The 26,037-nt window shown below is 43.5% G+C and overlaps 1 long non-coding RNA gene across 1 annotated transcript; it reads right to left on the bottom strand.

Moving 5' to 3' along the window:
• Positions 1-2,425: 2,425 nt before the first annotated feature.
• LOC121861832 lies at positions 2,426-22,914 on the bottom strand. The gene is made up of 3 exons (XR_006088099.1): positions 22,650-22,914; positions 20,559-20,629; positions 2,426-2,509 (listed from the first exon to the last, which is right to left on the bottom strand). It is a non-coding gene; the product is annotated as an uncharacterized LOC121861832 (long non-coding RNA).
• Positions 22,915-26,037: the final 3,123 nt, after the last annotated feature.

The raw sequence follows: 26,037 nt of genomic DNA, 5'->3' as shown, positions 1-26,037 counted from the left end.
AGCTGGGGCGCGTGTGTGGGCGTATGGGTATGTGTGTGTACGTGCATGTGAGCTCGAGCGTGTGTGCTAGAGCGCAGGCGTGCGTATGTTTGGTAGTGCGCGGTGGGTGTGTGTTTTCGCGGGCCTGTGCTGAGTGTGTGCGAGCGTGTGTGCGTGTGTGTCGACCTGTGGTGTATCGTCAGCATGCTCGCCTCGCAAGCGAGCAGATCCGGGTTCTATTCCGCAGGGTGAAACTATGGGCAAGTTTCTTAACGCCATTTGCCTCTGGTCTACCCAGCAGTAATTGGGAACCTGGAGAATCGATTTGCGGATCGTATTCTGGGGTAATGGTTAGCTAGTGCAGGTGGCGAGTTGTCCAGTCTTTCGGACTATTCTTGACTCTGGGTCATGCAACTCGTTAACGCAGGGTGTGGTTGTTGTGGTTATGATGGCCCTTGGGCCGGCCATCCTCGTTACACGAAGAGCAACTAGTATTATGTGTGCGTGTGTGTGTGTGTGTGCGTGCGTGCGTATGTGTGTGTGTGTGTGTGTGTGTGTGTGTGTGTGTGTGTGTGTGTGTGTGTGTGTGTGTGTGTGTGTGTGTGTGTGTATGTGTGTGTGTGTGTGTGTGTGTGTGTGTGTGTATTTCATCAATTGTTTTATGTTGATTCATCTATAAATTAAAACCATTTTAATTAGGATATCATGTTTTCTAATTCATACGATGCCAGAAGTAATTACATTACTGTATAGGTAAATAAATTCATTAAAATATAATTCTTTTCTAAATGCAATTTTATTTTGTAACTTTCTACTGAGACATCAGTTAAATGAGGATGATGATAAAACCTTTTCGTAAACTAAGAAATTAATGGATTAGTGTCAAATTTTTTATTAATTTATATAAAGTTTCTAGATCAACTGGCGATAAAAACACATATGCAATTATATTTCACTAATTTTATTTGATCAGTATAAGTGTGACTGAGCAGCCCAGTTTGATGGCTAAAAAGGATCACATTATTATTCTATTTATTGTTAACTGTTCATCCAATGATCATCACAGTGACAATTTGTTACGTCGTTAGAGCATCCACTGTGCTACGCTTCTTTCTCTCAACATTATGGATACTGATCTAGCAACCTAGATGTTAGAGTACCAAGAGAAACACACGGACACATCACATCTGTTGAGCAGGAGCTAGAAACGTAATAAAAAAGCAGAGCCTATTATGAAGAGATTAAGGAAGTATTTTAAAAAAAGATCCTCATAAGAGATGCTGGAGAGTGGATGATGGTTCTTTGCTTTGTCCTATTGGTAGCTAGTGATCTTAGGACACCCTGGTCCACGAGCTTTGATTGGGGAACCTGACTTTATGGTTGGGAAAGTGAAGATGGTCAGTAGTAGTGCCGGATGCCACACTGCCTCCTGTGTGTATCAACTTGACCATCAAACCATAAGAAGCAAAGGCTGACAAGATGATGGCTGGTGGCCTACACAAGAGGTGTCTTATGGCCTTACATAAGAGGTGTGTGGTGGCCTTACACAAGAGGTGTCTGGTGGCTTCACATAAGAGGTGTGTGTGCTTTACAAGAGGTGTGTGTGTTTTACACAGAGGTGTCTGTGGCCTTACACAAGAGGTGTCATGGCCTACATAAGAGGTGGGTATTACACAAGAGGTGTCTCATTACATTAAACTTAGGGAACAATGATTAAGTACCAGAAGATGGAGCAGCTGTGTCTCTGCATATATAAAATAGAGGAAGAATTAATCAAAGACTTTGAGAATTTATTCACAAAATGTGCTAAAGAGTGAAATGGTCAGAACTGAGCAAAAGGTGTTGTCATACTCCCCATCAGACTAAAAACGAAAGTGTACAGTACAAGAGGTGCCAGTCGCCGGCACTGCATCCAACGACGTCAATTCCCCAAATGTAAACTTATTACAGCCAGGTGAGCTGAGGGTACCCATACGAACCTGCGACCTTTTAGGACAGAGGAGCTTCTGTGTCCATTAGACCGCCGCACCCTGTTTCTGAATATATTTGCTTGAAAATATAACTTACAATCCCACGATTGCTGAGGTGGGGGAACTACACAGAAGCAAATTTTAAAGATAAACATTTTTACTTTTATGAAATCAAAGGTCTTCTAACCCAAAGAAACTGTTATAAATGAATAAATATGATCATCTGGGGACACTTCACTTATCCTGCGTAGGGATTCAGCTTCTAAAGCATACGTCATCCACCTTAAAGCCCCCAGCTCAGATAACCTGGTAGACTGCACCAACTTGATAAGCTTATCCACGTTATTCACCGTCTCTGGCCTCCTGATCTCCTGGATGTCCTGAAGAGCGTGACGTGTGGAGTGAACCTGTTGTCCCACAAATGGATTCTTTCGCTTCCAGTAGACACTCGTCAATACTATATTTGAGGTCCTCCAGCTCCTTGGTTTCTTTTATATACACGTACAGCACCTTGGACCCGAAGTGTCCCAGTCCACCGAGTGTGACCTCCAGTTTTGTTGCTGGGGGAATTGTCACCTGAGGCTCATAATAAAATGCTTGAACACATTTTTTTTTCCTACGGGTACTAGTCCAACTGGCAAAAGGACACTGACCCACATCGGGACCTAGAGGGTGAAAAATATAATAATAATAATAATAATAATAATAATAATAATAATATTAAATAATATTAATAATTTAAATTATAATAAATACAAAATAAAAGAAATATATATTGTAATATTTATGATTATAATAATAACACAAATAATAATAATAATAATAATAATAATAATAATAAAACCATAAATAAAAAATAAAAAAAATAGATCAAAAGCGAACAATGTTATATGTATGTTGGTTGTGAAAGTAAGAGAAACAATTGAAAAACCTGCAATTGTGTGTAAATGAGGCAGAAAATCAGATCAGCAACCTGGGACTTGGTCATCATTTTCGTGATGACATAATTATGGCAATAGGGTCTACCATTAGACAACACACATTATACTTCAATATCTTCCCAGGCGATAGTACCTCCTTGTTTTGTAGCTGGCTATATATATATATATATAATATATATATATATATATATATATATATATATATATATATGCAAATCACTGTAGGTGGATCTAGGTATATGCTGATAACCACAGGAAAGAAAAAAACACGAAGTTCCCAAGCGCTTTCGTGTAATTCACATCTTCAGGGGTTCAGGATTCGAACCGACGGCCCATAAGCCTATGATCGACCGGGGAACGCTAACCGCTGTACCACCAGGATACTAAATGCAGTCCTAGACTTTGTTATATTTCACACAAAGCCTGTTCAACGAGCTTATGGCGCCGTGAACTCTAATGGGACCACCTTATGCACGTAGGTGGTCAGAGTAACGTTTACCAAATCCGGCTTGAAACACGAGGATCCATATATATTTCATTAGCCCAATAAAGCACGCGGACTTCTACATACAATCAACACCTCAACCCGCCAGGATTCGAAACCCACAGCCCACGAGCCTATGGACTGTGACTGAGGAACGCTAACCGCTGGACCACCAGGATACTAAAAGCAGTCCAGACTTTAAAGGCCTAGGATTTAGGGATAAACTACCAGACTAATCAGGATCTTAATTAAGGAAAGTCAAGGACCGTGGTTTTCTGAGGAATAACTAACAACCGTTTGAGATTGACATCTCTTTACTATAAAAATATAACACAAAACTCTGACACCACTCAACAAACATCAAATAACAACGAGTCAAACAATTAAGTCAGTCAACAGTTAAAGGAGTCAAACAATTAATGGAGTCAACAACTGATAGAATCAAACAATGAACAGATATTTCCTAGGCAGTGGCCTTGGGGAAGGTTCTGGAACACGGTTATCCACACTCGGGGTAGGGAAGCATCCATTCAACTCCACACTCGAGCGACGTCTTGAAATGGTCAGGTCAAAAATAAGGGACGCACAAAATAACTATCATACATCTAGATCAAAGGTTTAAAGCATTTTTAACCTTGGGCCACTGACAAATAAATTTATGTAACATATTATCAGGTTTGAACTGACCATCACGTCACCCCCTCTTAAGCCCCCACGTGTGTGGTGGATTAGTGGATGACATCATTATGACCTGACCTCATGTTTTTAAGGTCACCCTGTATATTTAAGCCTCTCTCTGTCCATGTAATCCAGTTGCCTCTGAAGATGTCTTGAATAAAGACGAAAGCTAAGGTAATTCGGTGTTTCCATTTTCCGTGTGATTTTATCAAGATTTATCTTATCCGCGTTTTCATTGTGGATTTACATGAAATATATATATATATATATAATATTCAGAAATTTCAGAGTAATTTCAAATGCCCCGCCATGAGTGATACTGAGCGTTCAAGGTCATCTGAGGAGGAGCGCTGCCTGTCAGAGAAGGAGATCATGAACTAGGCCTATATGATATTAAATGTGATTTACCGAATTAATAATGATGCGATTCATGAATTAAGGGACTATTATTGAATTTGAAATTATTATAGATCGTTTAGCAGTCTGAATAATGTTACGGTGTCCCAAGGAGTTATTAGTTAGGCGGTAAAATATCACGTAGGCCAAGCTAACGCTTTGGGGAGACGCGACGCTGGCTAGGCCAGTCCGGAGAGCATTCAACAGACAAGACGTTCCTGCTGGCCCATCAGAAATAGTCACGTGGCCTAGTCACCTGTGCTGCTATTGCAGTATAACAAGTAAGTCTCATTCGATCTCAGACAGGGTTAGATAGGGCAGTGATAAAGTAAACTAGAGCTACAGTGAGTTCATTTCAGGTTTCTGTCAGAACCCACTTGATTGAGTTGACCGGAGTTGACTGCGAGAGATTGACTGCCGTTGATGATTGAGTGGCGATTGTCGCCATTGGACCGATCTGTAGGCCTGTCACTGTTTAGCGGGGTAGCAAAGGATCTCTTTGAGTGAACGAGTGCTCCCGGACAACCAAAACGACACGGGACCAGCATCGGCAGTGGGTGATCAGTTCTACCACTCCGTGCACACACGGTCCTCGGTCAGCTAGTGAAACCTCTTGCTAACGGGAAGCTAAGGTTTCTCTCAACTGCCAAGGTCTGATTGGCTCACTCTCTTCCTGCCCATGGACGCACTGGGAGTACACTGAGGCTACCTGAGTATATTAATGGTCACACACTGAGACCGAGTCTAGGACTCTAGGAGATACCTAGAAACATTTTATCTTCATTATTACGGGTGTAGTTAACACCACCCTCAGACTGATATTATCTTGACGTGTAGTTAATATTTCTTAAATAATTTTGATAATATTGTTTTGAATGTTTGTGCCATTAAGTGGAACCAGAGTGATACTGTGATTGATTCTTTTAATGCATCTGATTGTTCTTCATAATTCTGATCTCAGGTATAACCTTGTTCCCCAGAGTAGTGGGTAGGTTAGGTTAGAAGTGTACATCTGTTGGGGTGCTAATTTTGTTGAGTGCCCTTAAGGCCTATTCATTGTAGAGTATTTAATTTCTTAAATTTATTACCATTTCCTCAGTGACTGATATTATCTTGTTGAGTGCCCTTAAGGCCTATTCATTGTAGGGTATTTAATTTCTTACATTTTATTACCATTTCTCAGTGACTGATATTATCTTGCTGAAAAGCCCTTAAGGCCTATTCATTGTAGAGTATTTAATTTCTTATCTTTTATACCATTCCTCAGTGACTGATATTATTTTGTTGAAGACCATAAGGCCTATTCATTTGTGGAGTATTTAATTTCTTATTTTTTAGTACCATTTCTAAGTGACTGATATTATTTTGTGAAAGCCTTAAGGCCTGTTCGTGTGCAATTAACATTTCTTAATACTTCAAATTTATTGTTGCCTGTGTTTCTAATAATTTCTATGTCATTTATAACTTTTATTCCCCAGAGTAGTGTTTTAAGTTTAAGTTAAGAGTTGCATATTGATTGTACCATTATTTGATTGTGTTTGTAGTGTTGGAGGAATATAAGTGTCTAAATTTTACAGTGTGTCTCATTCATCCCAGTCACAGGCGCTATCCTTCCTGGTCGCAGTTAATTCATTTTGTGTAGTAGATTTAAGTGTTCTTGTGCTGGTTTGGGATTTTTCTCAAAGGGCTTCCACTGCCATTACCATCTATTAATTTTAATAAACCCAAGTCAAGTGAGAAATTAAGTCCAGCAAATTCCATCAGGTTACATATATATATATATATATATATATATATAAACAAAAAGTATGTCTGTGTGTGTGTGTGTATGTGTGTCCACACGAGAATCTCAGAAATTACTTTACCGATCTAGTGATGATGGATGGTGTTTTATGTAGTGATGATGGATGGTGTTATATGTAGTGATGATGGATGATGATGTTATATTTATGATGGATGTTGTTATATGTAGTGATGATGGATGGTGTTATATGTGATGATGTTTATGTAGTGATGATGGATGGTGTTATATGTAGTGATGATGGATGGTGTTATATGTAGTGATGGATGATGATGTTATATGTAGTGATGATGGATGTTGTTATATGTAGTGATGGATGGTGTTATATGGTGATGATGTTATATGTAGTGATGATGGATGGTGTTATATGTAGTGATGGATGGTGTTATTTGTAGTGATGATGGATGATGATGTTATATGTAGTGATGATGGATGTTGTTATATGTAGATGATGGATGGTGTTATATGTAGTGATGATATATGTAGTGATGATGGGTGGTGTTATATGTAGTGCTTATTAGACAATAAAATAATAACATTTTAATGCTAAAAAATATACTTTGCTGTGCGTTGTAGTGAAAAACATGGTGGAACTTACATACACCGTTAATGAACTATTGATGGAAGAAGAAGTTTTGAGGACTGAACAGTGAGACAATGTGGAGCCTCGGATGGCGTCTAGTTGCCTAGCGGATGAGTCGCCTGGAGGGGGCGATTCTGCTAGTGCCTTATAATCTCGGAGGTAAACTTCACCACGATTTATTCTTCTATCCATAGCCTTCCTATAATGTATTCCTCTTGACGTCTGTTTTTGTTTTGTTTAATTTTGTCTGTATTAGCCCCTGTCTCATGGCAATAACAATTATACATTTGGGTTAATACATTTAGTTTATATAATCCAATCACCCTACGGTAATTTTCCATAAGCTGTGAGGTGCCATGTTCTGTTCACGTGAAATTCCTCTATCAGTAAGCCGACCTGAGAATGTAGGTTAGTCCAGTCTCTCCTTCAGAGCCTCCCCTCACGGCACTAGTCTTCACTTGAGTTTCACGAGAATCGGACGGGTGACTAACTCAGTCAAGCTGAGCCCCAGTCCTTAACTAACACTCACAGCTTACAGTGTTAATTACGGTGTATCTACTAATAGACTCTGACCAACATAGTTTTCAATAAATGGAGAAAAAGACCATTTTGGTTTTGTAACTGAACTCAACTTATTTATATATAAGAGTTAAGGAACTCTACCCAAAACATATATGTCTGAGCAACAGTAATGATGTTGTGAAGACATCTATTCATTTTTCACTATTATACATTCTGGTAGTGTAGGTTATGTATACTAAGCTACTGCCAATAACAACTATTACATAAGCTACTGTACTTGTTAGCATTTATATACTCAATATCGCATTAGCAACACCTGCGTGTTATGTGTAACATTGCGAGGCTGCCATATGGCAGGCGCCTCAGTCTGACTATGTGGGCGCATAGCGCGCCTGGTCGCCGCCTGTACAATAACGGACTCGGTGTTACTCAGTGTTTCCCCTAGCCCATCACTGCATTCTTGGGGCACACTAGTAACCTTCAGCGCAGTGTCTAAGGATCCCATATGGGCGCCCCACCGGGGAGTGTAAGTGAACAATGCCGTGGTGCATGCAGGTACGCGTCTGACTCAGTGTGTTGTGTTGTGTTGCGCTGTGTTTCGCCGCGATGTACAGTGTTGCTCCGTCACAGTGCGTTTTAGTGACGGTGGCAGTGTTAGTGTCAGTGTATTAGTGTGTCTAGAGCTGGTTGTGCATTGGCCTGTTTTTGTGGTACACAGACGCATGGCGCGCACACCCTTCTAAATGCGACATCCGGGGGACACTGACGGTCTTGCGGACCACGCAGCTGTCACGCTCCTCCGCTCTCTCCAGACACACACACTTTTGCCTGCGGACTCCATGCTCTGAACCAGAACAGTGGACCTGGACCATAAGCGTGATTTTTTGAGCTGTTTTATGTCACATATATGTGGTTCGAGCTGTTGGCGCACTTTATATTAAACAGTGCAGTCACGCACACACAAAGATGGGAGGTAAGAAGGGGCGTCAAGATGGGAGACACGACTCCCCACCACCTTCCCTCCACGGGGCGCAGAACTCTCATCCTCCACCTCCAGTGACGGACATCGCCACAGATGCAAGTGGATGGACGGCGGGACGACAGCGTAGAGAAATGGAACTTCAGAGGAGGAACCTGCGAAGAGGAGGAAAAGTTGCGTTTTGGCCTTCTATTAGCGACCCTGGCTAACCCTCCCTCACTTGCAGGTAAGCGCTTCAAGAGCGCGCAATACCTCCCTCCTCCACCACACCAGCGTCCTCCAGCTCCCAAAGACATCTGTTCAGCCCCCCACCTGGCCTCTTTTCGTGAGTGGGCGTTGGACAGACCCACTCCCGATAATTGGACGGCATATGCCTCAAACAAACAGCTCTCATCAACTGCGGATGTGCGCGCTGGAGGCAGGGAGAGTTTTGGAGCACGTTGCCGTGCCTCGACTCTACCTCTTCAGTGACGGATGTGCTGGGCCTTTTTACAGGAGCATGTTGGGGGTCAGACAACAAGGCTTTGCGTCACCCGTGCCTTTACCAGCTGCAAGCAGGCGGAGAACGAATCCTTTGACGACTTTTTTGTACGTTTGAAGAGAGTTTGTCTGGGGAGATCGACGTCTGCAAGGCGCACAGCCAGGAATGTGAAGGCCTGCTGGATCCAAACACGGGATCTAGACAGGTGTCAGAGGCAGGGGAACAGTGGCGGCTCACGCCCTGGACGCTCCGCCAGTGGATTCTGGCGGCCCCTAGGGCGTATCCAAAGGTCATACGAGGCCACCAAGTCGCCACCTCTGCCTTATGGGCCCCACCTGCTGTGAGAGCTATCTCACAATACAAAGAAGAAGGATAAGAAGGCGGCCAACAGCACCATCCACTCCGCCCTGAGTACTTCCTGTGGCAGCTGTGGAAGCAGCACAGCCCCAGACTCCCTTGACCGCCGACGCACTGTGTCGTGGATGTGACCGTAGGGCCACTGGTCTAATACAGACAGGTGCCCCTGCACGGGCCGCAAGTGTCCAAGGCCTGCGGTGGCTTCTGGACACCCCTTCGACAAGTGCTGCCATAGCCCAACCCCAAAAAGCCGGGAGCGAGGAAGTAAAGCAGCGCACTTCCTCGGGGTGGTTACTGGCCCCCTCCAGATGGCCCACACGCAGCCCCAAGCAGCAGCAGGTCACATCAGGAGGGGTGGAGATCGACCACACGCCCCAGGGGCTACCCCTGCCCAGATCCTGTATGGTCACCCTCTCCGCTCTTCTTGCGTTCCTACTGCATAAGGCCTTTCATGAAGAGACTACAGCAGACCAAAACAAAAGCTGCTACCGCCGTGCCGCTACACGTGCCCAGGACGCTAAGGCTCATTATGACGACCGTGCCGCCCTCTTCAGCCGCTGGAGATTGGTGCCCTGTCCGCGTCAGGGACCCGACGACGACACGTCGGCACAAGGTTAAGCATAGTGATGGGCGTCGGCCGGTCATGGGATACAGGTCAGGATGCCGAGGTGGCCGTGTCTGGTGGAGGAACCGCCGCTTCCTCCTGCCAGTCCACCCCCTGCTGCTGGCCCCTGACCGAGGACGAGTCCCCTACACCTCACGAGGATCCGCCCCACAGTGCACCTCGACGCTCAGGGAGCGACTTAGGACTAAGAAGTCCGCTCAAGACCAAGACTATGGCGTGAGGGAGGGAGATGTAGGTTATGTATATAGCTACTGTGCCAAGTAACAACCCTGTACGCAAGCTACTGTGCCGAGTAGCATTTATATATATTATCACGTGGCAGCACTGCGTGTTATGTAACAACATTCCCAAGGCTGCCATATAGCAGGCGCCTCAGTCTGACTGTGAGCCGTGCATGGCACACGCTAGTCACCACTTGTATTTCTCTCATCACAATAAACGACTCAGTGTTACTCAGTGTTTCCCTAGCCATCACTGCATTCTTCAGGGCACTAGTAACTTTCAGGAGAGACATTCAAGTTAGGCTTGTCTGTCAGAAAAAAAATCGCCTGTATCTTTTCAATGTTCGTAAATAAAATGAAAGACTAAATTGGCAGGAGACAAAGAACCTCTCAAATGCCCTTTAAGAACCCAGACTTGCAGCCAACCGAGATGTGGTCAAAACCAGAGTTGTAAAATGTTAAATAAATTTACTTGAGCACTGTACTCAAGTAACTCTTTTGAGTGTTTACTTTTAAAAATTTCTCAACTTTGTTACTACTTTTACTTAAGGTTGGTTTCTTCTAATTTTACTCAATGCAATTGAAAAAAACAAATATCGTTCCTCGTTATACGCAAATTAATAATATTTTATTTAATTGATTAAACCATAGTAAAAGGATGTATGGATGGCGGGTATGGTGTGGTTGGAGCCGTAAAGGGTACAGTGTGGGGGGCACCACGCGGTCACATACCTTGAGGTTTTGTGAGGTGAGGTGACACCAGGTCAGGTCAGGTGGCAGTGGCCATGACATTGGACTTTCCTTGATATTGTGTCCATTAGCACCTTGACAGCCCACCTCACTTACCCTACCCTTTTACCGCCCCCCCCCATCCAGATCCCCTCTCTAACATGAGAACGGAAACTGTAGCCGGCCTATTGTCCCATACCAGGTAGCCAGTGTTTACACTCAACTCCAACCTATATTTGAAGCTACCCAGCGTGTTCGAGTTAATGATGAACTTTTGTAACTTGTTTCACTCATCCACTACTCTATTTCCAAACCAGTGTTTACCTATCTCGCGCCTAAATCAATATTTGTTAATTTAAAACCATAACTACGAGTTCGCTCCTAGTTGGATAGTTTGATACCTTTGTTTATCATCTTTGTTTAACCCTTACTTCCTTTATACACCTCGATCATGTCGCCCTCCACTCTCCGTCTCTCGAGGAGCGCAAATTAAGATGCTTTAATCTGTCTCTGTACTCGAGCTTCAATGCCGGATTAGTCTTGTCATCCTCCTCTGAAAGCTTTCTATATTCCATTCTGTAGTAAGGTGACCAGAACTGAACCATATTCCAGTGTGGTCTCTAAAGCGCAAGATATAGTTTTAGGATAAACTCGCTATAACGCATTTTTCCCAGCTGAGAAAAATACCCTTCCTCCTCAATAGTTACAGCTGATTGGCTGTTGCAAACCATCTGATTTTGTCCTGAAGTAATGATGTATTTCTAAATGAGTTTATTCATAATCGTTGGGACCGTTTCTGACGAAAGATATTGCTAAATTATATAAAGATACATATATTCATTATTTCAAATATAAAAGTGTATCTGAAGTATTATACATTAATTAACTGTTAAACTCTGGTAGCAAATTCACGCTTTCGGAGGATGCATTTATGCCCTTATTTATACTATCAACTTCATATTTTTCCACGTCTGCTTCCGGTGTATATTCAATGTGATTCTGATCTTTAAAATATTTTATAATAACGCGTTTATTTAGTCATGTTGGGCATATTATCTATTTAATTAATTTATTCACCCAGGGGACTACAAGCCTAGTCACAAGACCATTCGGTCCGACACTAATATATCGGTACTCGTGTCTCGCAGGACACGCTTTGACTTGCGATATGGAGACAATATTTATATGATATAAGGACAATAGGTGGTGACAAATAGTCACAGTGGTTAGTGACGCATCCTGTGGTAGGGGTCCTGACAGTGGGACAGTCAAGGCAGGAATAGTGTTGAAGGGTGTTAGCGTTGGGACAGTTTCAGAGTTTACAGGAAGAAGTGCAGGACATCTCCGCCTCAGATACTTGCCAGATAGGTCTGTATCCTAACCTAAGGCGAGCCGAGACAACATTATGTCTGCGGACCATAAGTCCACGTCGAGATACTTGTGTTGATAAGGAAGACAGTGATCATTTGTTGGTTGGATATATTTTCAGCCCGTTCACTATCCCTGCGATGGATTGTAGGTGAGAAGAGCAGTTCTGGTGTCCTTATTATAGAATGGACATAGATTCTTTGGAGAGTACAAGAAGAATGACAAAAATGATCCATAATATTAGAAACCTTCCATATGAAGAAAGACTGAAAAGCAGGCTTACATTCATTAGAGAGGCGTAGAGTTAGGAGATATGATAGAGGTGTACAAGTGGGTAAGTGGGCTTAACAAGGTAAAATGGAAGATGTTCTGAAGCTCAGTAATAACAAAAAACTAGAACAAATGGCTTTAAATTAGATAAATTCCGATTCAGAAAGGATATAGGCAAGCACTGGTTTGGTAATAGAGTTGTGGATATGTGGAATAGACTACCGAGTGCTATAGTAGGATCGGGGACCTTCAAGAGCTAGGACAAGTTGGATAGGCACATGGAAGTGCTGGGATGGGTGTGAAAGGGATCTGCCCTGTATGGGCCAGTCGGCCTCCTGCAGTATCCCACTTTCTTATGTTCTTATGTTCTTATGAACGTATTCTCTTTCGATAGGTCATGGTGAGCTTATATTTAGGCCTTAAAGATCCTGATTGGACAGCCATAATTTCGAGAATCAGTTATTGGTTAATATCAATAGAAAAAATTGCAAATAAACATGTGTCATGCTTTGTGTCTTTATTTTTATCTTTTAGTTAACTAGTTTTTTAGTAATTTTCTGTGATTTTTTAATATTTTTCCAGACATTCAAGTAATTTTTGTTAGTTTCTACTTTCTCAGTACTTGGAGTACCTTATGAATGAGATACTTTTTTTACTTCTGCAATGAGTAAACATTTGCCAAATGTCCGGCACTATTTATAACCTCAATACAAATATTCTTAGGTACTACTGCCAGTCCAGAGAGACCGCTGATAATCTTATAGTTAAACCTGTTGAGAGTAATGAAAGTTGCTTGTAGTTCAACGTTTCATAACACACTCTAATCATACAATTTGGAAGTCTATTAACTAACAAACAGACGACAGCAAAACAGAAACAACAGAAAGAAGCCGCCAAATCATCCTGAAGAGAGAAGGATCCCCAAACAACAAGTATTCCATGTTGTTTCTCTGGTTAAAAAGGTGAATGAAGGATGATTACTCTGTTATTTTCTGCAACCGTTAAAGACTGCGATTCGACTTAATTTCGTGCTATTATGTAATGGGTTGTCACAGAGGTCAATTACTTCGGCACTGGATAATCTTGTACCATGCCGCTATCAACCCAAGTGTTTATAAACAGATAGTGATGTGAACGAGTCCACGTTAGCCCTGTAGAAGTCACTTAATTGTACAGCATTACGAGCAACTAATAGGCTCTTGAGAGTTTCCTCCTCAAATCAGAAGCATCTTTATTGCGAGATGACCTGTCTTCAGATCTTGCATCCAAACAAGACTGAGAGATACTTTAGATACCAAGCAAAATTTTCCTGAAGCTTTTAAGATTATTTATTGAAGAGAAATATAATTGCCTATTTTTAAAGAGCAAATATTGCTGAGTGTCGTAAGAAATTAGATTTATCTGAAGCTGCTGCTACCTTTGACTAAACTTGTCTTCTTCATCAGAAAATATATTTTATTCACCAAGACTTATGAGGTTCTCAAAAATAGTTTGGACCACAGAACGCTCAAACCCTGAAGCCCTCTTTATTTGTGATCCTCACATGGCTTAGCTTGAAGAATCGAGAGAAACAAGTTTCTTGCTTGCCTGACTGTTGTCCAGACAATCGCCATCACCACACCGACAAGGAGATTTATCGCATCTCCATTCATTGGCGAGAAGAAACCCATCCTGTAGATCCGTATATTATACAAGTCAGAAGATTGAGTGATGGCTGACACTTACTTTTGAGTATTGAGGAGGATATAGTGGTTATCCCTGCTTGCTTCAGTAATGGTGTCTATAGTTGGTCGGTTACAGGATAACCTGAACCACAACCACAATAATATTTCTGAAACTCACTCTCAATTTTCCCGCCCAAAGAATGAGTATAGTAATTGTAGACTGCCACCTATTAAATGTCTGCCTTAATACCAAACAGCTCTCCTAAGATCGACATGATGAAACCTCACTTAGAGCCTGGAGTAAGGTCATGTTCGTCTCTATGAGGCTTACGTGTATGGGTTAGAATCCAAACTTTAATATATAGATACACTTCTTATTCTCATCTTGACCAGACGCATCAGCAGCTGAGATCCGTAGCATAAAATGCTGTTGTGTATTCAGTCTCAAATACAACAGTGCTTGATTTGCGTTGATAAATTGGAAAATAAACCTCTCTTTGTTTTTTCACTCTTAAAATACACTAATATTTCAGATGTTGCTTGTTTTTAAGTCCAGAACTGGTTAGGTTGCTGAAACTATTAGAGGGAGTAAATATCTGCCTTACAGTGACTTAGTATCGCAATGAATTATCGTAGTTGGGCGAGCAAAGTCTCATTACAGAACATTAAAAGACACAATGATTGATATGGTTGGGATTATGACTGAATTAATAGGTGGATAGATAAAACCTGTGAAATTTTCAGGAGGTTTTGCATCATTATAGCATTAATCAACCAACAGCCAGAAAACATGAATTGTCTTTCGTCCAGAAAGACTAAAGGGTTCAGAGACAAGCCTGGATGTATAGACTACTACACCAAAGACACGCAAAGCATACAGGAAACTGAATGTAACCTCGCTCCAAAAAGTAACTTTTATTGATTTTGTGTGAGACAATGTGACAGAGCGGACGAAGGATTTTGACAACCCTAGTGACACAACAGGAGTCACGGTGATCATTTTGACATTCGTCTGTCCCTTCATAAAGATAGTTTTGGAGCGAGGAAGGAGAAATTGCACCATTATTGTAAATACAGTAATGATAACTCACATCCATTACCAAATGTCCCAACTAGATAATCCTCTAAACCACAGCACCTGTGTCAGGCTTCATACAACAAGATAAGTACAGTAGGTTTGTTTATATTAACTTGAGTAAATAGTAGAGAAAAACGTTTGAACTTTTTATTACTCTTCTTATATTTCATGTCTATATTGAAAAGAACTCGATTGTTAAGTCATATTAATCCATCTTGGACAATCACACACACACACACACACACACACACATACACACAGTAATATTTACATTACTTTGCTGTCTACCAATCGAGTATGACGATCATCCAGCTATGATACAATGATATGAGTTGTCAGATGTCACCAGGCTAGTGAGTTTTGAGGTGGACTACAAAAAGCCTGATACGGGATCATCGGCAGCGTCGTCCACATTCGCTGCACATGTGAGGGCTCCATCTACTGTGGAGTGTGTGGCAGCGTCTTTCCGGACGCTGGCGCTTAATTCACCCGGTTTGAAGTCGGGCTAACTCGGAAAGTATTGGACACCATCTCGTAGTGCTTCTCCAAGCAAGCGGCATGATGGGAGTAATCGAGACCCCAGGTGAGGGTGTCGATTTGGCACCGTTTCAGGTTTGTCTAAGACTATCCTTATACCTTTTCACAATTGCCCATGGCGTTACGTTTACTATCTGTTAGGTGATCGTAAAGTAGCTGCTTTGGCAGTTCACCGTCGTCCATGCGGGTAATACGGCCAGTCCAACGTAGTTGTTCGCGGATAATGGTAGCCTCGATGTCTTACAGTTGGTGTCAGCAAGAATACCGCATTTGTTCTTGTCTTCCCAGCAAACTCAGAGAATGGAACGTAGACGTTCACGTTGGTGAAAGCCAAGGCGTTTTGAGGGTGCCCTGAATGTGACCCATGACCTACTTCTGCTATATAGTAGGGTGTGCAGTGATCACTGCTCGATATACGTGCAGCTTTGTGGATAATTTCAGCCCCTACAGCCGAAGACACGGTTTCTGGAGTCCGCCCAAGGCTTGAGATGCACATCTGATCCGATGATGAATCTCTTCATCGATTTTTGCGGTGGTGGGATATGTGGGAGCCGAGATACCGAAAGTGGTCAACATTAGAGAGCGAAGTACCATTAAGCTGGATGGGATGCCAGAGGTGTGTGTGAATCAGCAGGTTGGAGAAAGAATCTGAGTCTTACGTACATTCGTTCTCTAAGGCTGAAGTGCATACGTGTTCGTATAGGTGTTCAGGATCTTCAGGTCGTGTCTAGTGTGAACAACAAGGGTGAGGTCATGTTCCGTCTGGGTCATGAAGCTGCCGACACCGTTGTTCTTGCCTGGATTCTTCGGTAGGATAAAGTCCCCCCCACCCGGTGCACTCGATGTTCACCCCGCTGTCTAAATTGCACTGGTGCTGAGTAAGGAAGGCAGCCAAGAAGATGGAAAAGAGAGTTGGTGCCAGTCCTCACCCTTATTAACCCTGTTTGATGGGGAAGAACTTCTGACTGGGTGCCGTTGTGCAGGGCACTGCCGTCTGCGTGCCATCGTGGAGTTCCCTCACAATGGCGATGAATTTTGGTGGGCAGCCAAAAACGGCTGAGGATCCGCCAGGAGGGCTGTTGCTCTGCATTTTTCCCTGAATCTGGCGGGCAGCAAAGAGCATGTCATTTGGTTCCAGGTGATGGTCTTAAACCGTTACTGAGATTCTGGGAGGAAGCTCCTCACCCCAGGAAGAAGTCTGTTTAGGATGACTTGGGCAATAATCTTTGCCAGCTAGGAAGAGCAGCGAGATCCCACGCTAGTTGCCACAGTTCGACTGGTCCTCCTTGCCCTTATAAATATTGACAATGGAGGCATCTTTAAGAGCTAGGGATTTCCTCCTTTCCCATATATTCTCCAGGAGAGAGGGAGATTGCCAGTGCTTTTATAGTACCGCTTTAAACACCTCGGCTCGGATTCCACTCAGGCCCTGCGGCTTTGTTATTTTTCTCACATCTGTTTGATGGTGGTAGCTACCTCATCCAGATAGCTGAGGTGTGGGTCAGCTCGGATGCTGAGGACCCTGCTGGGTTGTCAGGACATCTAAATCGATTGAGCAATGAATGGTAGTGTTTTTCCAGCGCTTTTCGAAGGAGGCCTTCACGTCTTTAATTATAAGGTTTCCGTCAGATGAGCGAAGGGGCTGAACCACGAGTGACTTGCCCATAAATGTTTTAGTAGCAATGAAAAATTCTGCTCCATCTTGCGCTGATTCACAAGTTTTGTGGTTCATAAGCGCTTTATTCTTAACCCAGTCGTTTTTTAGATTGCGGAAGTTATTAGCTGCTGGCTGCCACTTTCTTTTGGCGCTGAAGGTATTAGCTGATCCGAGACTGAGGTGAAGTTGTTCTGCCAGTTAGTAAAAAGCAGCACGTTTATCATCGATGAAAGCACTTTGATTGCTCGGTCATTTTCATCAAACCAGTCCTGATGTATTTTTGGTCTGCCGAGGTCTCTGCAGGTCTTTGTCATAACAGTATTAAGAGTCTCCCATTCGGCATTGGATTCACTTTGTTTGCTGTTGGGTTGTTTATAAGCCCATGTTCGAGCTGCCTTCGAAAGCATGTGCTACCGCTGGATCTTCCAGATGCTTATTAAAACCCTGGAGGCTTGCTGCCTTCGCCGTTTTGGGGGCAACGAAGTGAGAGCTTGATCTGACAAGTCGATAATCAGTGTCACAGGGGTCTGAGCCACGCATGGCACGGGTGATGAGACATCTCGGCGATCTCTTCTGACAATGATGTAGTCAATGAGATGCTAGTGTTTGGATCGTGGGTGTTGCCACGATTCCTGAACTTGTCGGCCCGTCAAACAAGGTATTGCGATAGTGGAGTAGGCCAGTATTGGGATTACACTTGCCTAGTCCATTTATCCCTACTGTTCCCCGCCAAATGTAAGCATCTCACCAACTCTGGCATTGAAGTCGCCATGGATACACTTGACCTTGTCTCTGAGGATAGAGGTGTTGTAAGACTCTGTCAAGGTCGACATAAAAGGTCTCCCTTTGATGTCATCCCTTCGCATCCACAGGTTGGGGCGTATGCACCTGATGAAGAAGCATGACGTGAGTGATTCAGTGGGATTTTGAAGCGTCATGGGCGCCCGTTAATCCCAATAGGCATTTCAGTTAGCCTGTGTAGGATGCATTGGCGGATGGCAAAGCATAACCCATAAATGCGGTTTCTTCTGCAGCAGGCTTACCCTTCCAGAAGAAGGTATAGCCAGACCCCCGTTCCTTGTGAGTTGGGCTCCTCATCTAGGAGCCGGGACCTGATGGCTGCCATGTCGATTTTTATTCTAGCCTTCCGTTTTTGCCACAAGGGCAGTTCTATCAGGACGCATTTGTGCTAGTAATGTCCAGAAGGGTCCGACATTCCATGCAGCGATTCATAAGAGGTTAGGGCGGTTTGTTTTTGCTTGATCTGTGATTGTGATTGTGTGTCTTCGACCGCATAAAGATGATCTTACTCGGTGCGGTTATTGGGTGCGGTTGCCCAGTCAGGTTGTTTAGGCAGGCCGTGTTTAGGGCACCTTTTCTAGCCCTCCCCATGTGGGTGAGCAGAGTGGCTCCTCGTAAGGGCTGCTCAGTCACACAGACAAGACCGGATTGCACTGCTGCCTAGATCCCAGTGCATAAACGAACATCTTATCGGTGCCGCCCATGTGCAGAGTTGTGACTAGAGACTCCCAGCAGTCATCTCTGCCTGTCTCCCGTCGCCACTCGTCCGTCGCCAAAGGACTTTTGGGGTTTTGATGATGATGAGAGGTATGGTGAGCTGCGTGATGCCTGTGCGTGAGTTGATTTATGTTGTGAGGCAGGAGCACAGGCTGCAACCACACATCTTAGCTCTTCCTTTTCTTGATCCAGTGGTGCAAATGTTGCAATGACTGGGAAGAGGGAGAGTTGCAATGGACTGCCGGTATCCCAGTTTGTTGAGTTTTGCCTTGGTAGCTTGTCCTTCAGGCATTGCCCTGTCTGCCGTGGTAGTCTTTGGGTTCCATGGTGATCACCTCTTCCGCCTACACCGCCGTTGGGGTTCTTGTTGGAGCTCTGTAAGCAGATTTTTCGATTGGGGTTTACTCCCGTAGCCTTATGCCTGCAAAGGTTAATCTGCGGGCAGCAGGGCGGTGGTTGGTAGGCGACAGGACATGTCCACATGCCAGTGAGCCTATGCGCCATCCCTCTGGGGCCCACTGCTACTCCAAGATCTCCAAGATCCTCTGCTTATCTGGCCTGGGCCCACGAGGCACCCAGTTACCGTGTGTTGCCAAGAGGAGGCACAGAAGGAGTCTTGATGGTGAGGGCTGTGTATTGGCAGGGGAAGACTTATGTAAGTTGCTTCCCTGTTCGCCACGAGGGCTAGCCAGCGGCGTGGCTGAAAGGAGAGGGAGCAAGCAGTGCTTGCACCGCACATAATGCTGCCACACTAGACACATTTCAACTACCCTGTAATGTGTGTACACACACACACATATTTATTTATTTAGTGTATTAGAATTGCTGATTTGGTCATCTAACACCACTTCGAAACTGTTTATTTTTACAATATTACAACAGCTGTCTTACAGTAGATGTGTTACAACGGGTATGTTACAACAAATGTCTTACAACCAGTGGCGTGTCGTGAAAAAAAGGCTCGGGTAAGCAAATGACAGTTAGTGACGTTATACTACTATCCAAATACTGTGAGTTTAGTAGTCAACGAAACTGTGAAACAGAACAAAATGGTTAGATATAATTAAAATTTATTTTTTGTTCGTCTTTAACTTTTATTTATGACACCCATGAGGCATTTGGATAAGGTTTTTGCTAGTCAATTAAGGAACCTCCAGTATATTATAACTTAATTCAGATTTCTTCCCAAAGAAATAAATCATTTTGCACTACGGCGATGGTAAAATGAAATGTGTAAATTATTCAAAATAAATTGATTTATTTTAATATTGCTTGAGAATTTACAGATATGAATTTATAATTGATCTGTAAGCTGCTGTGGGCATGTAGGTAGGGGATACTTGTGATTTTCTGTTTAAAGCTTTATGAAAAGGAATTCTACTCAGTGATGATAATAAATATTATTGAGGAAATTCTGTATCAAATGCTTTATTGGCGTATTAAATTTATAAGAATCCTATTTACATGGATTTGGCAAAATTTGGTTATAATTTAATTAATAGTGTTCATATTACGTCTGGCATATATCAATTTTACCCTGCAAAAGGGAGAAGATCCCATGGCAAATCGGAGGTTGCGTTTTCGAAGGACAGATCTTCAAACTGTAAACGCTCCTATCTTGCAAATTTCAAAAGGGTAGTACAATGTGTTGCAACAGATGTTGAACAACATACTGTATGTGTTAGTCATATGTAGAGACTGGAAACCTTCACCCACTAACCTCCTTCATCATGTCCTTCAGCAGCGTTGTTGTGGACGTTATTATCTCATCATCAGACTGTTCAGGTCTCTCTGAAATGTTCAGTGTGTTAACAAAAAACTCTCATTATCTCATTTGCCTTGAACCCTCGTTAATGAGCTGTGAACATAGACACAATCGAAGGTGACTGTAATATATAGAGATCCGTTTAGAAGATAATTTACTTCATCTCTAACATTCATGATGTTAACTCGGTCCAAAAAGGTTTTTTTTGCTATTTTGTGTGAGACAATATGATACAACAAACGAAGGATTTTGACAACCCTACAAAATTTTATATCAGCTGTTGATTGTTTAAGTTAAGAGCTATAAGTGAAGCTATTAGGCACTCGAAACTTTATTGCAAAAATGCCAAAATGGTGTCATTAAATGTGTGACAGAATCTGAAGATGATTGTTAAGTTTGCTGGTTTTGAATTGATGTTTCGTTGTAGAATTTTGATTTAAAAATTATTCTTATGAAGACAAAAAAAAAGACCAATATGCGTTAAATAATGACCAAATATACTGATTATTTACTGATATCAAATAGTGATTACCAAAACTTGTATAAGACTGTTTGATAGAAGGAATGAAATTACCAAAATAGGGAATAAATAAATTGGGTTTTATTAAAGGCATAACGGGTGAAATGAAACTATCAGTAGTGGTGGGGGCAGGTGAAAGAAGCCTTGTAATTGGGGAAGGGAGATTGTAAATCATGGTGTTGAGAAATAAATTGTTTTATTAATATCAGTTTAATACAAAGGACAGTGTCAAGACACGGTACTGAAGCACTGTAGTTTGCTTTTTCATCAGTGCAGGTCATCTTCTGTAGTGTAGAGGGTAAAATATGTTAGGGAGGTGATGGAGGTAGTGTGTCAGGGTAGGAAAAAGGGTAATAAAAAGGAGAATTAATGGAATGTAACTTATGTATAATTGATGGTAAATCTGTAGTTCTCAGTAGCTGAAAATATAATCTATAGGAAAGTAATCTACTGGCTCCAAAAGGTATCTTTACGATTTTCTGTGAGACAATATGACGCAACAGATAAAGGATTTTGACAACCCCTCCATAAATATGCTTTTTGGAGCGTGTAAATAATTCGATAGTAGGCGTATTATAGGTATGGTTGAGATGTGTGTGGGGTGAAAATAGTGTGCTAATGACAAACAGTTGTTGAAGAATAACGAGAGATTTATCTGACGATTGTTATTAAGTGTACGAGTATTACGAGTGTATACTAGGAACAGTGAGCTGGTGAAAGGCAGATATAATGAGAACCTGGAAGGTAAAAACAGCGTCGTAGTTGTTGGATACATGTTTGTTTATATTCATAGCTCGGTTAAGACGACCCCGTAATGATAATATCACTACCTGGAATTGTTGTACCTGGAATTAGAAAGCACAAGTACGGGTGCAGATTTAGATCTGCACCCGTACTTGAATTTTTAATTAAAGCATTGCCTTCTGTTGAAACATGTGGTTTTATATTCTACACACTATAGTGAGGATTGGAGTGCTTGCCTCGAGAGCGCAGCTGTCCGTATTGATAAGTCTGGCTTTAAGTAGTAGTATCAATAAGCTTGGATAGAAAAAAATATGAATTTTATACGAAATGTTGATATTTTTATTCCCCAGAATATTTAGAACCAGTTGGGGAACCTTGGGTTTCCCGGGTGACCGCTGCTTAGCCAATACCCTCCCCCCCTAATTTAGACATTCGTGAGAATTTTGAGGACATTCGCATAAGCCGTCCAAATTCCAGTTCTTCGCCTTAAAAATCGTACATAGCAAAGAAACAGAACATTAGATGTATTTTCAATCAGAAGGATCCACCATTGGGGGATCGGGAGTCGACCACTTGGGACCCAAACCCAACCAAACCAAACCTAAACCTGGCATTTAATGCCATTATGCAAAAAGGCCTAACATCTGTTTTGCCTTTTTGCATAATGGCCAACCCCGCAAAAAAAAAACGCAATCTATATAAAGATTCTGTCAACAAAACGTGACTGTATTATATCTTCGATTTCTATTTCTCTATTTTCCCAAATGTTTAACATTATTTACCTGTTTTTAATGACGTTTGGGTTATAATATGATTTTTTTTATCATATTGTAGGAACTGTCAATCATTGGGTTGAAAGGTGACTTCAGTGTGTGACACTGTAAGTGTTGGTACGAAACGGGTGTTCCTACGTGTGGCAGGTCGGTAGATGGTGTTGACATCTAGGGAAATGTTATCATACTGTATGGACCTCCAACAGTACTGTATCCTCCTCCTGGCCAACACTCCAAAATTTCACCTTCGGGACACTTCTAGGGTGTGTGCACATCTACAATACAGTACAAACCAAATTTCAGTTCGTTCTTCAAAACTGTTCCCTTGCAAAGCAAGCAGGAGAAGAATAACATAAGGTACTATATGTTTAATGATTATGGGTTCTAAAAATTTTGCTAACTTACGCATAACCAGAGATGATTTTTTTTTAATTTCCGATTATGGATGACATGTTTATGAACATTAAGTCCTTACTTGTTAAAGAACAGTGAAACAGTAAAACATCAACAATATCACTATCAAACACACTCACTCTCACAGAAACACTCTCAAAGACACACACTCAAAGACACTCACTCTCACAGAAACACCTTCAAAAACACTCACTCTCACAGCCACTCACCCTCAAACACACTCACTCTCACAGACACTCACCCTCAAAGACACTCACTCTCACAGAAACACTCTCAAAGACACACACTCAAAGAACACTCACACTCACAGACACTCACCCTCACAAACACTCACTTTCACAGACAATCACCCTCACAGACAGTCACTCTCAGACATTCTCCCTCACAGACACTCACCCTCACAGACACTCACTTTCACAGACACTCACTTTCACAGACACTCACCCACACAGCTACTCACCTTCACAGACACTCACCCTCACAGACACTCACTCTCAGACACTCTCCCTCACAGATACTCACCCTCACAGACACTCACCCACACAGCTACTCACCCTCACAGAAACTCACCCTCACAGACACTCACCCACACAGCCACCCCTCACAGACACTCACCCCTCGACAACACCCCAGACATTATCCCTCACAGACACCACCCTCACAGACACTCACCCACACAGCTACTCACCCTCACAGATACTCACCTGCACAGATATTCACCACACAGACACTCACTCACAGACCTCACACCCCAGCCATCACCATGACACTCACCACAGATATTCACCATGACATTCACCCTCACAGACATTCACCTCAGACACCTCACAGACACTCACCCCACAGACATTCACCCTCACAGACACCACCTCAGACACTCTCCCACACACCACCTCACAGATACTCACACCTCACAGACACTCACCCCACAGACAAATCCATCACAGACACCACCCCACAGACACTCACCTTCACAGACACTCACCCTCACAGCTACTCCACCCTCACAGCCACCACCCCACACACACTCACTTCAGACATTCTCCTCACAGACACTCACCCTCACAGACACTCGCCCCAACAGACACTCACCCCACAGACACCCACTTTCACAGACCCCACCCCACACAGCTATTCACCTCACAGACACTCCACTCACAGACACTCACCCAAACAGCCACCACCCTCACAGACACACTCACCTCAGACTCTCTCACAGATTCTTCACCCACAGACAATCACCCCAGAAATTCACCTCACAGACACTCACCCACAGACAACTCCATCACAGACACTCACCTCACAGACACTCACACCTGTCACCTCAGACACTCCACAGACACACACCCCACAGACACTCACCCTCACAGATACTCACCCTCACAGACACTCACCTTCACAGACACTCCAACCCTCACAGACAATCTCCCCACAGACACTCACCCACACAGCCACTCACCCCACAGACACCACCTCACAGACACTCACCCACACGGCTACTCACCACAGACACTCAACTCACTGCCTCAGACACTCTGTCACAGACACTTACTCCTCACGGATACTCACCTCACAGACACTCACCAGACACTCACCACCCTCACAGATACTCACCCTCACAGATACTCACCCTCACAGACACTCACCCCACAGACAACCCATCACAGACACTCATCTTCACACACTCATCCTCACAGACAGTCATCAGACACTCCACCACAGACTCCCTCCCACACACTCTCTCAGACTCCACTCACAGACACCCACTCCAGACACACTCCCTCACTGACAATCACCCTCACAGACTCTCCATCACAGTCCCACCTCACTGACACCTACTCACAGACACTCACTCACAGACAAACACCCCTCAGAGACAATCACCCACACAGACACTCACCCTCACAGATACTCACTCGCACAGATATTCGCCCTCTACAGTCACCACCCTCACAGACACTCACCCTCACAGTCACCACCACAGACACACTCCTCACAGACACTCACCCCACACACACTTCACCCTGACAGACACTGTCCTCACAGATACTCACTTGCATAGATACTCACCGACCAGATACTCACCCCTCACACACTCCTCACAGACACTCACCACAGACACTCACCTCACAGACACTCACTGCACAGATACTCACCCTCACAGACACACTCCTTAACAGACACTCACCCTCACAGACACTCACCCTCTCAAACACTCATCCTCACAGACTCTAACCTCACAGACACTCACTCTACAGACACACACCGTCACAGACATCACCTCACAGACACTCCACAGACACTCACTCCCACAGACACTCACCTCACAAACACTCACCTCACAAACACTCATCCCTCAGATTCTAACCTCACAGACACTCATCCTCACCTGACACCACCCTCACAGACACTCACCTCACAGACACTCACCCTCACGACACTCATCTCACAGACACTCACCTCAGGCATTCTCACAGACACTCATCCTGACAGACACTCACCCTAGCAGGTAAACACCTCACGGACTCTCACCGCACTCACAGACACTCACCCCACGCACCTCTACAGACACTCAGACTCACCTGCTCTCAGACACTCTTCCGTCCAGAGCACTCACCGTCACAGACACTTACCCCTGATACTCACCCTCACAGACACTCACCCCACAGACAAACCCATCACAGACACTCATCTTCCACTCATGCTCACAGACAGTCATCAGACACTCCCCCTCACAGACTCTCCTCCCTCACAGTTATTCACTCTCACAGACACTCTTCACAGACACCACCACTGACACACTCCCTCACTGGCACTCACCCCTCACAGACTCTCTCCCCCACAGTCACTCCTGCACAGACACTCTCCACAGACACTCACCTCACAGACTAACACCCTCACAGACACTCACCTCACAGACACTACCCTCACAGATACTCACCCTTACAGCTATTCACCTCACAGACACTCACCCTCACAGACA

Source organism: Homarus americanus, unplaced genomic scaffold, assembly GCF_018991925.1.
Source record: "Homarus americanus isolate GMGI-L3 unplaced genomic scaffold, GMGI_Hamer_2.0 scaffold49844, whole genome shotgun sequence".
Classification (NCBI taxonomy): Eukaryota; Metazoa; Arthropoda; class Malacostraca; order Decapoda; family Nephropidae; genus Homarus; species Homarus americanus.
Note: the sequence above shows the minus strand (reverse complement) of the source record. Positions and strands in the feature narration are given on the sequence as shown.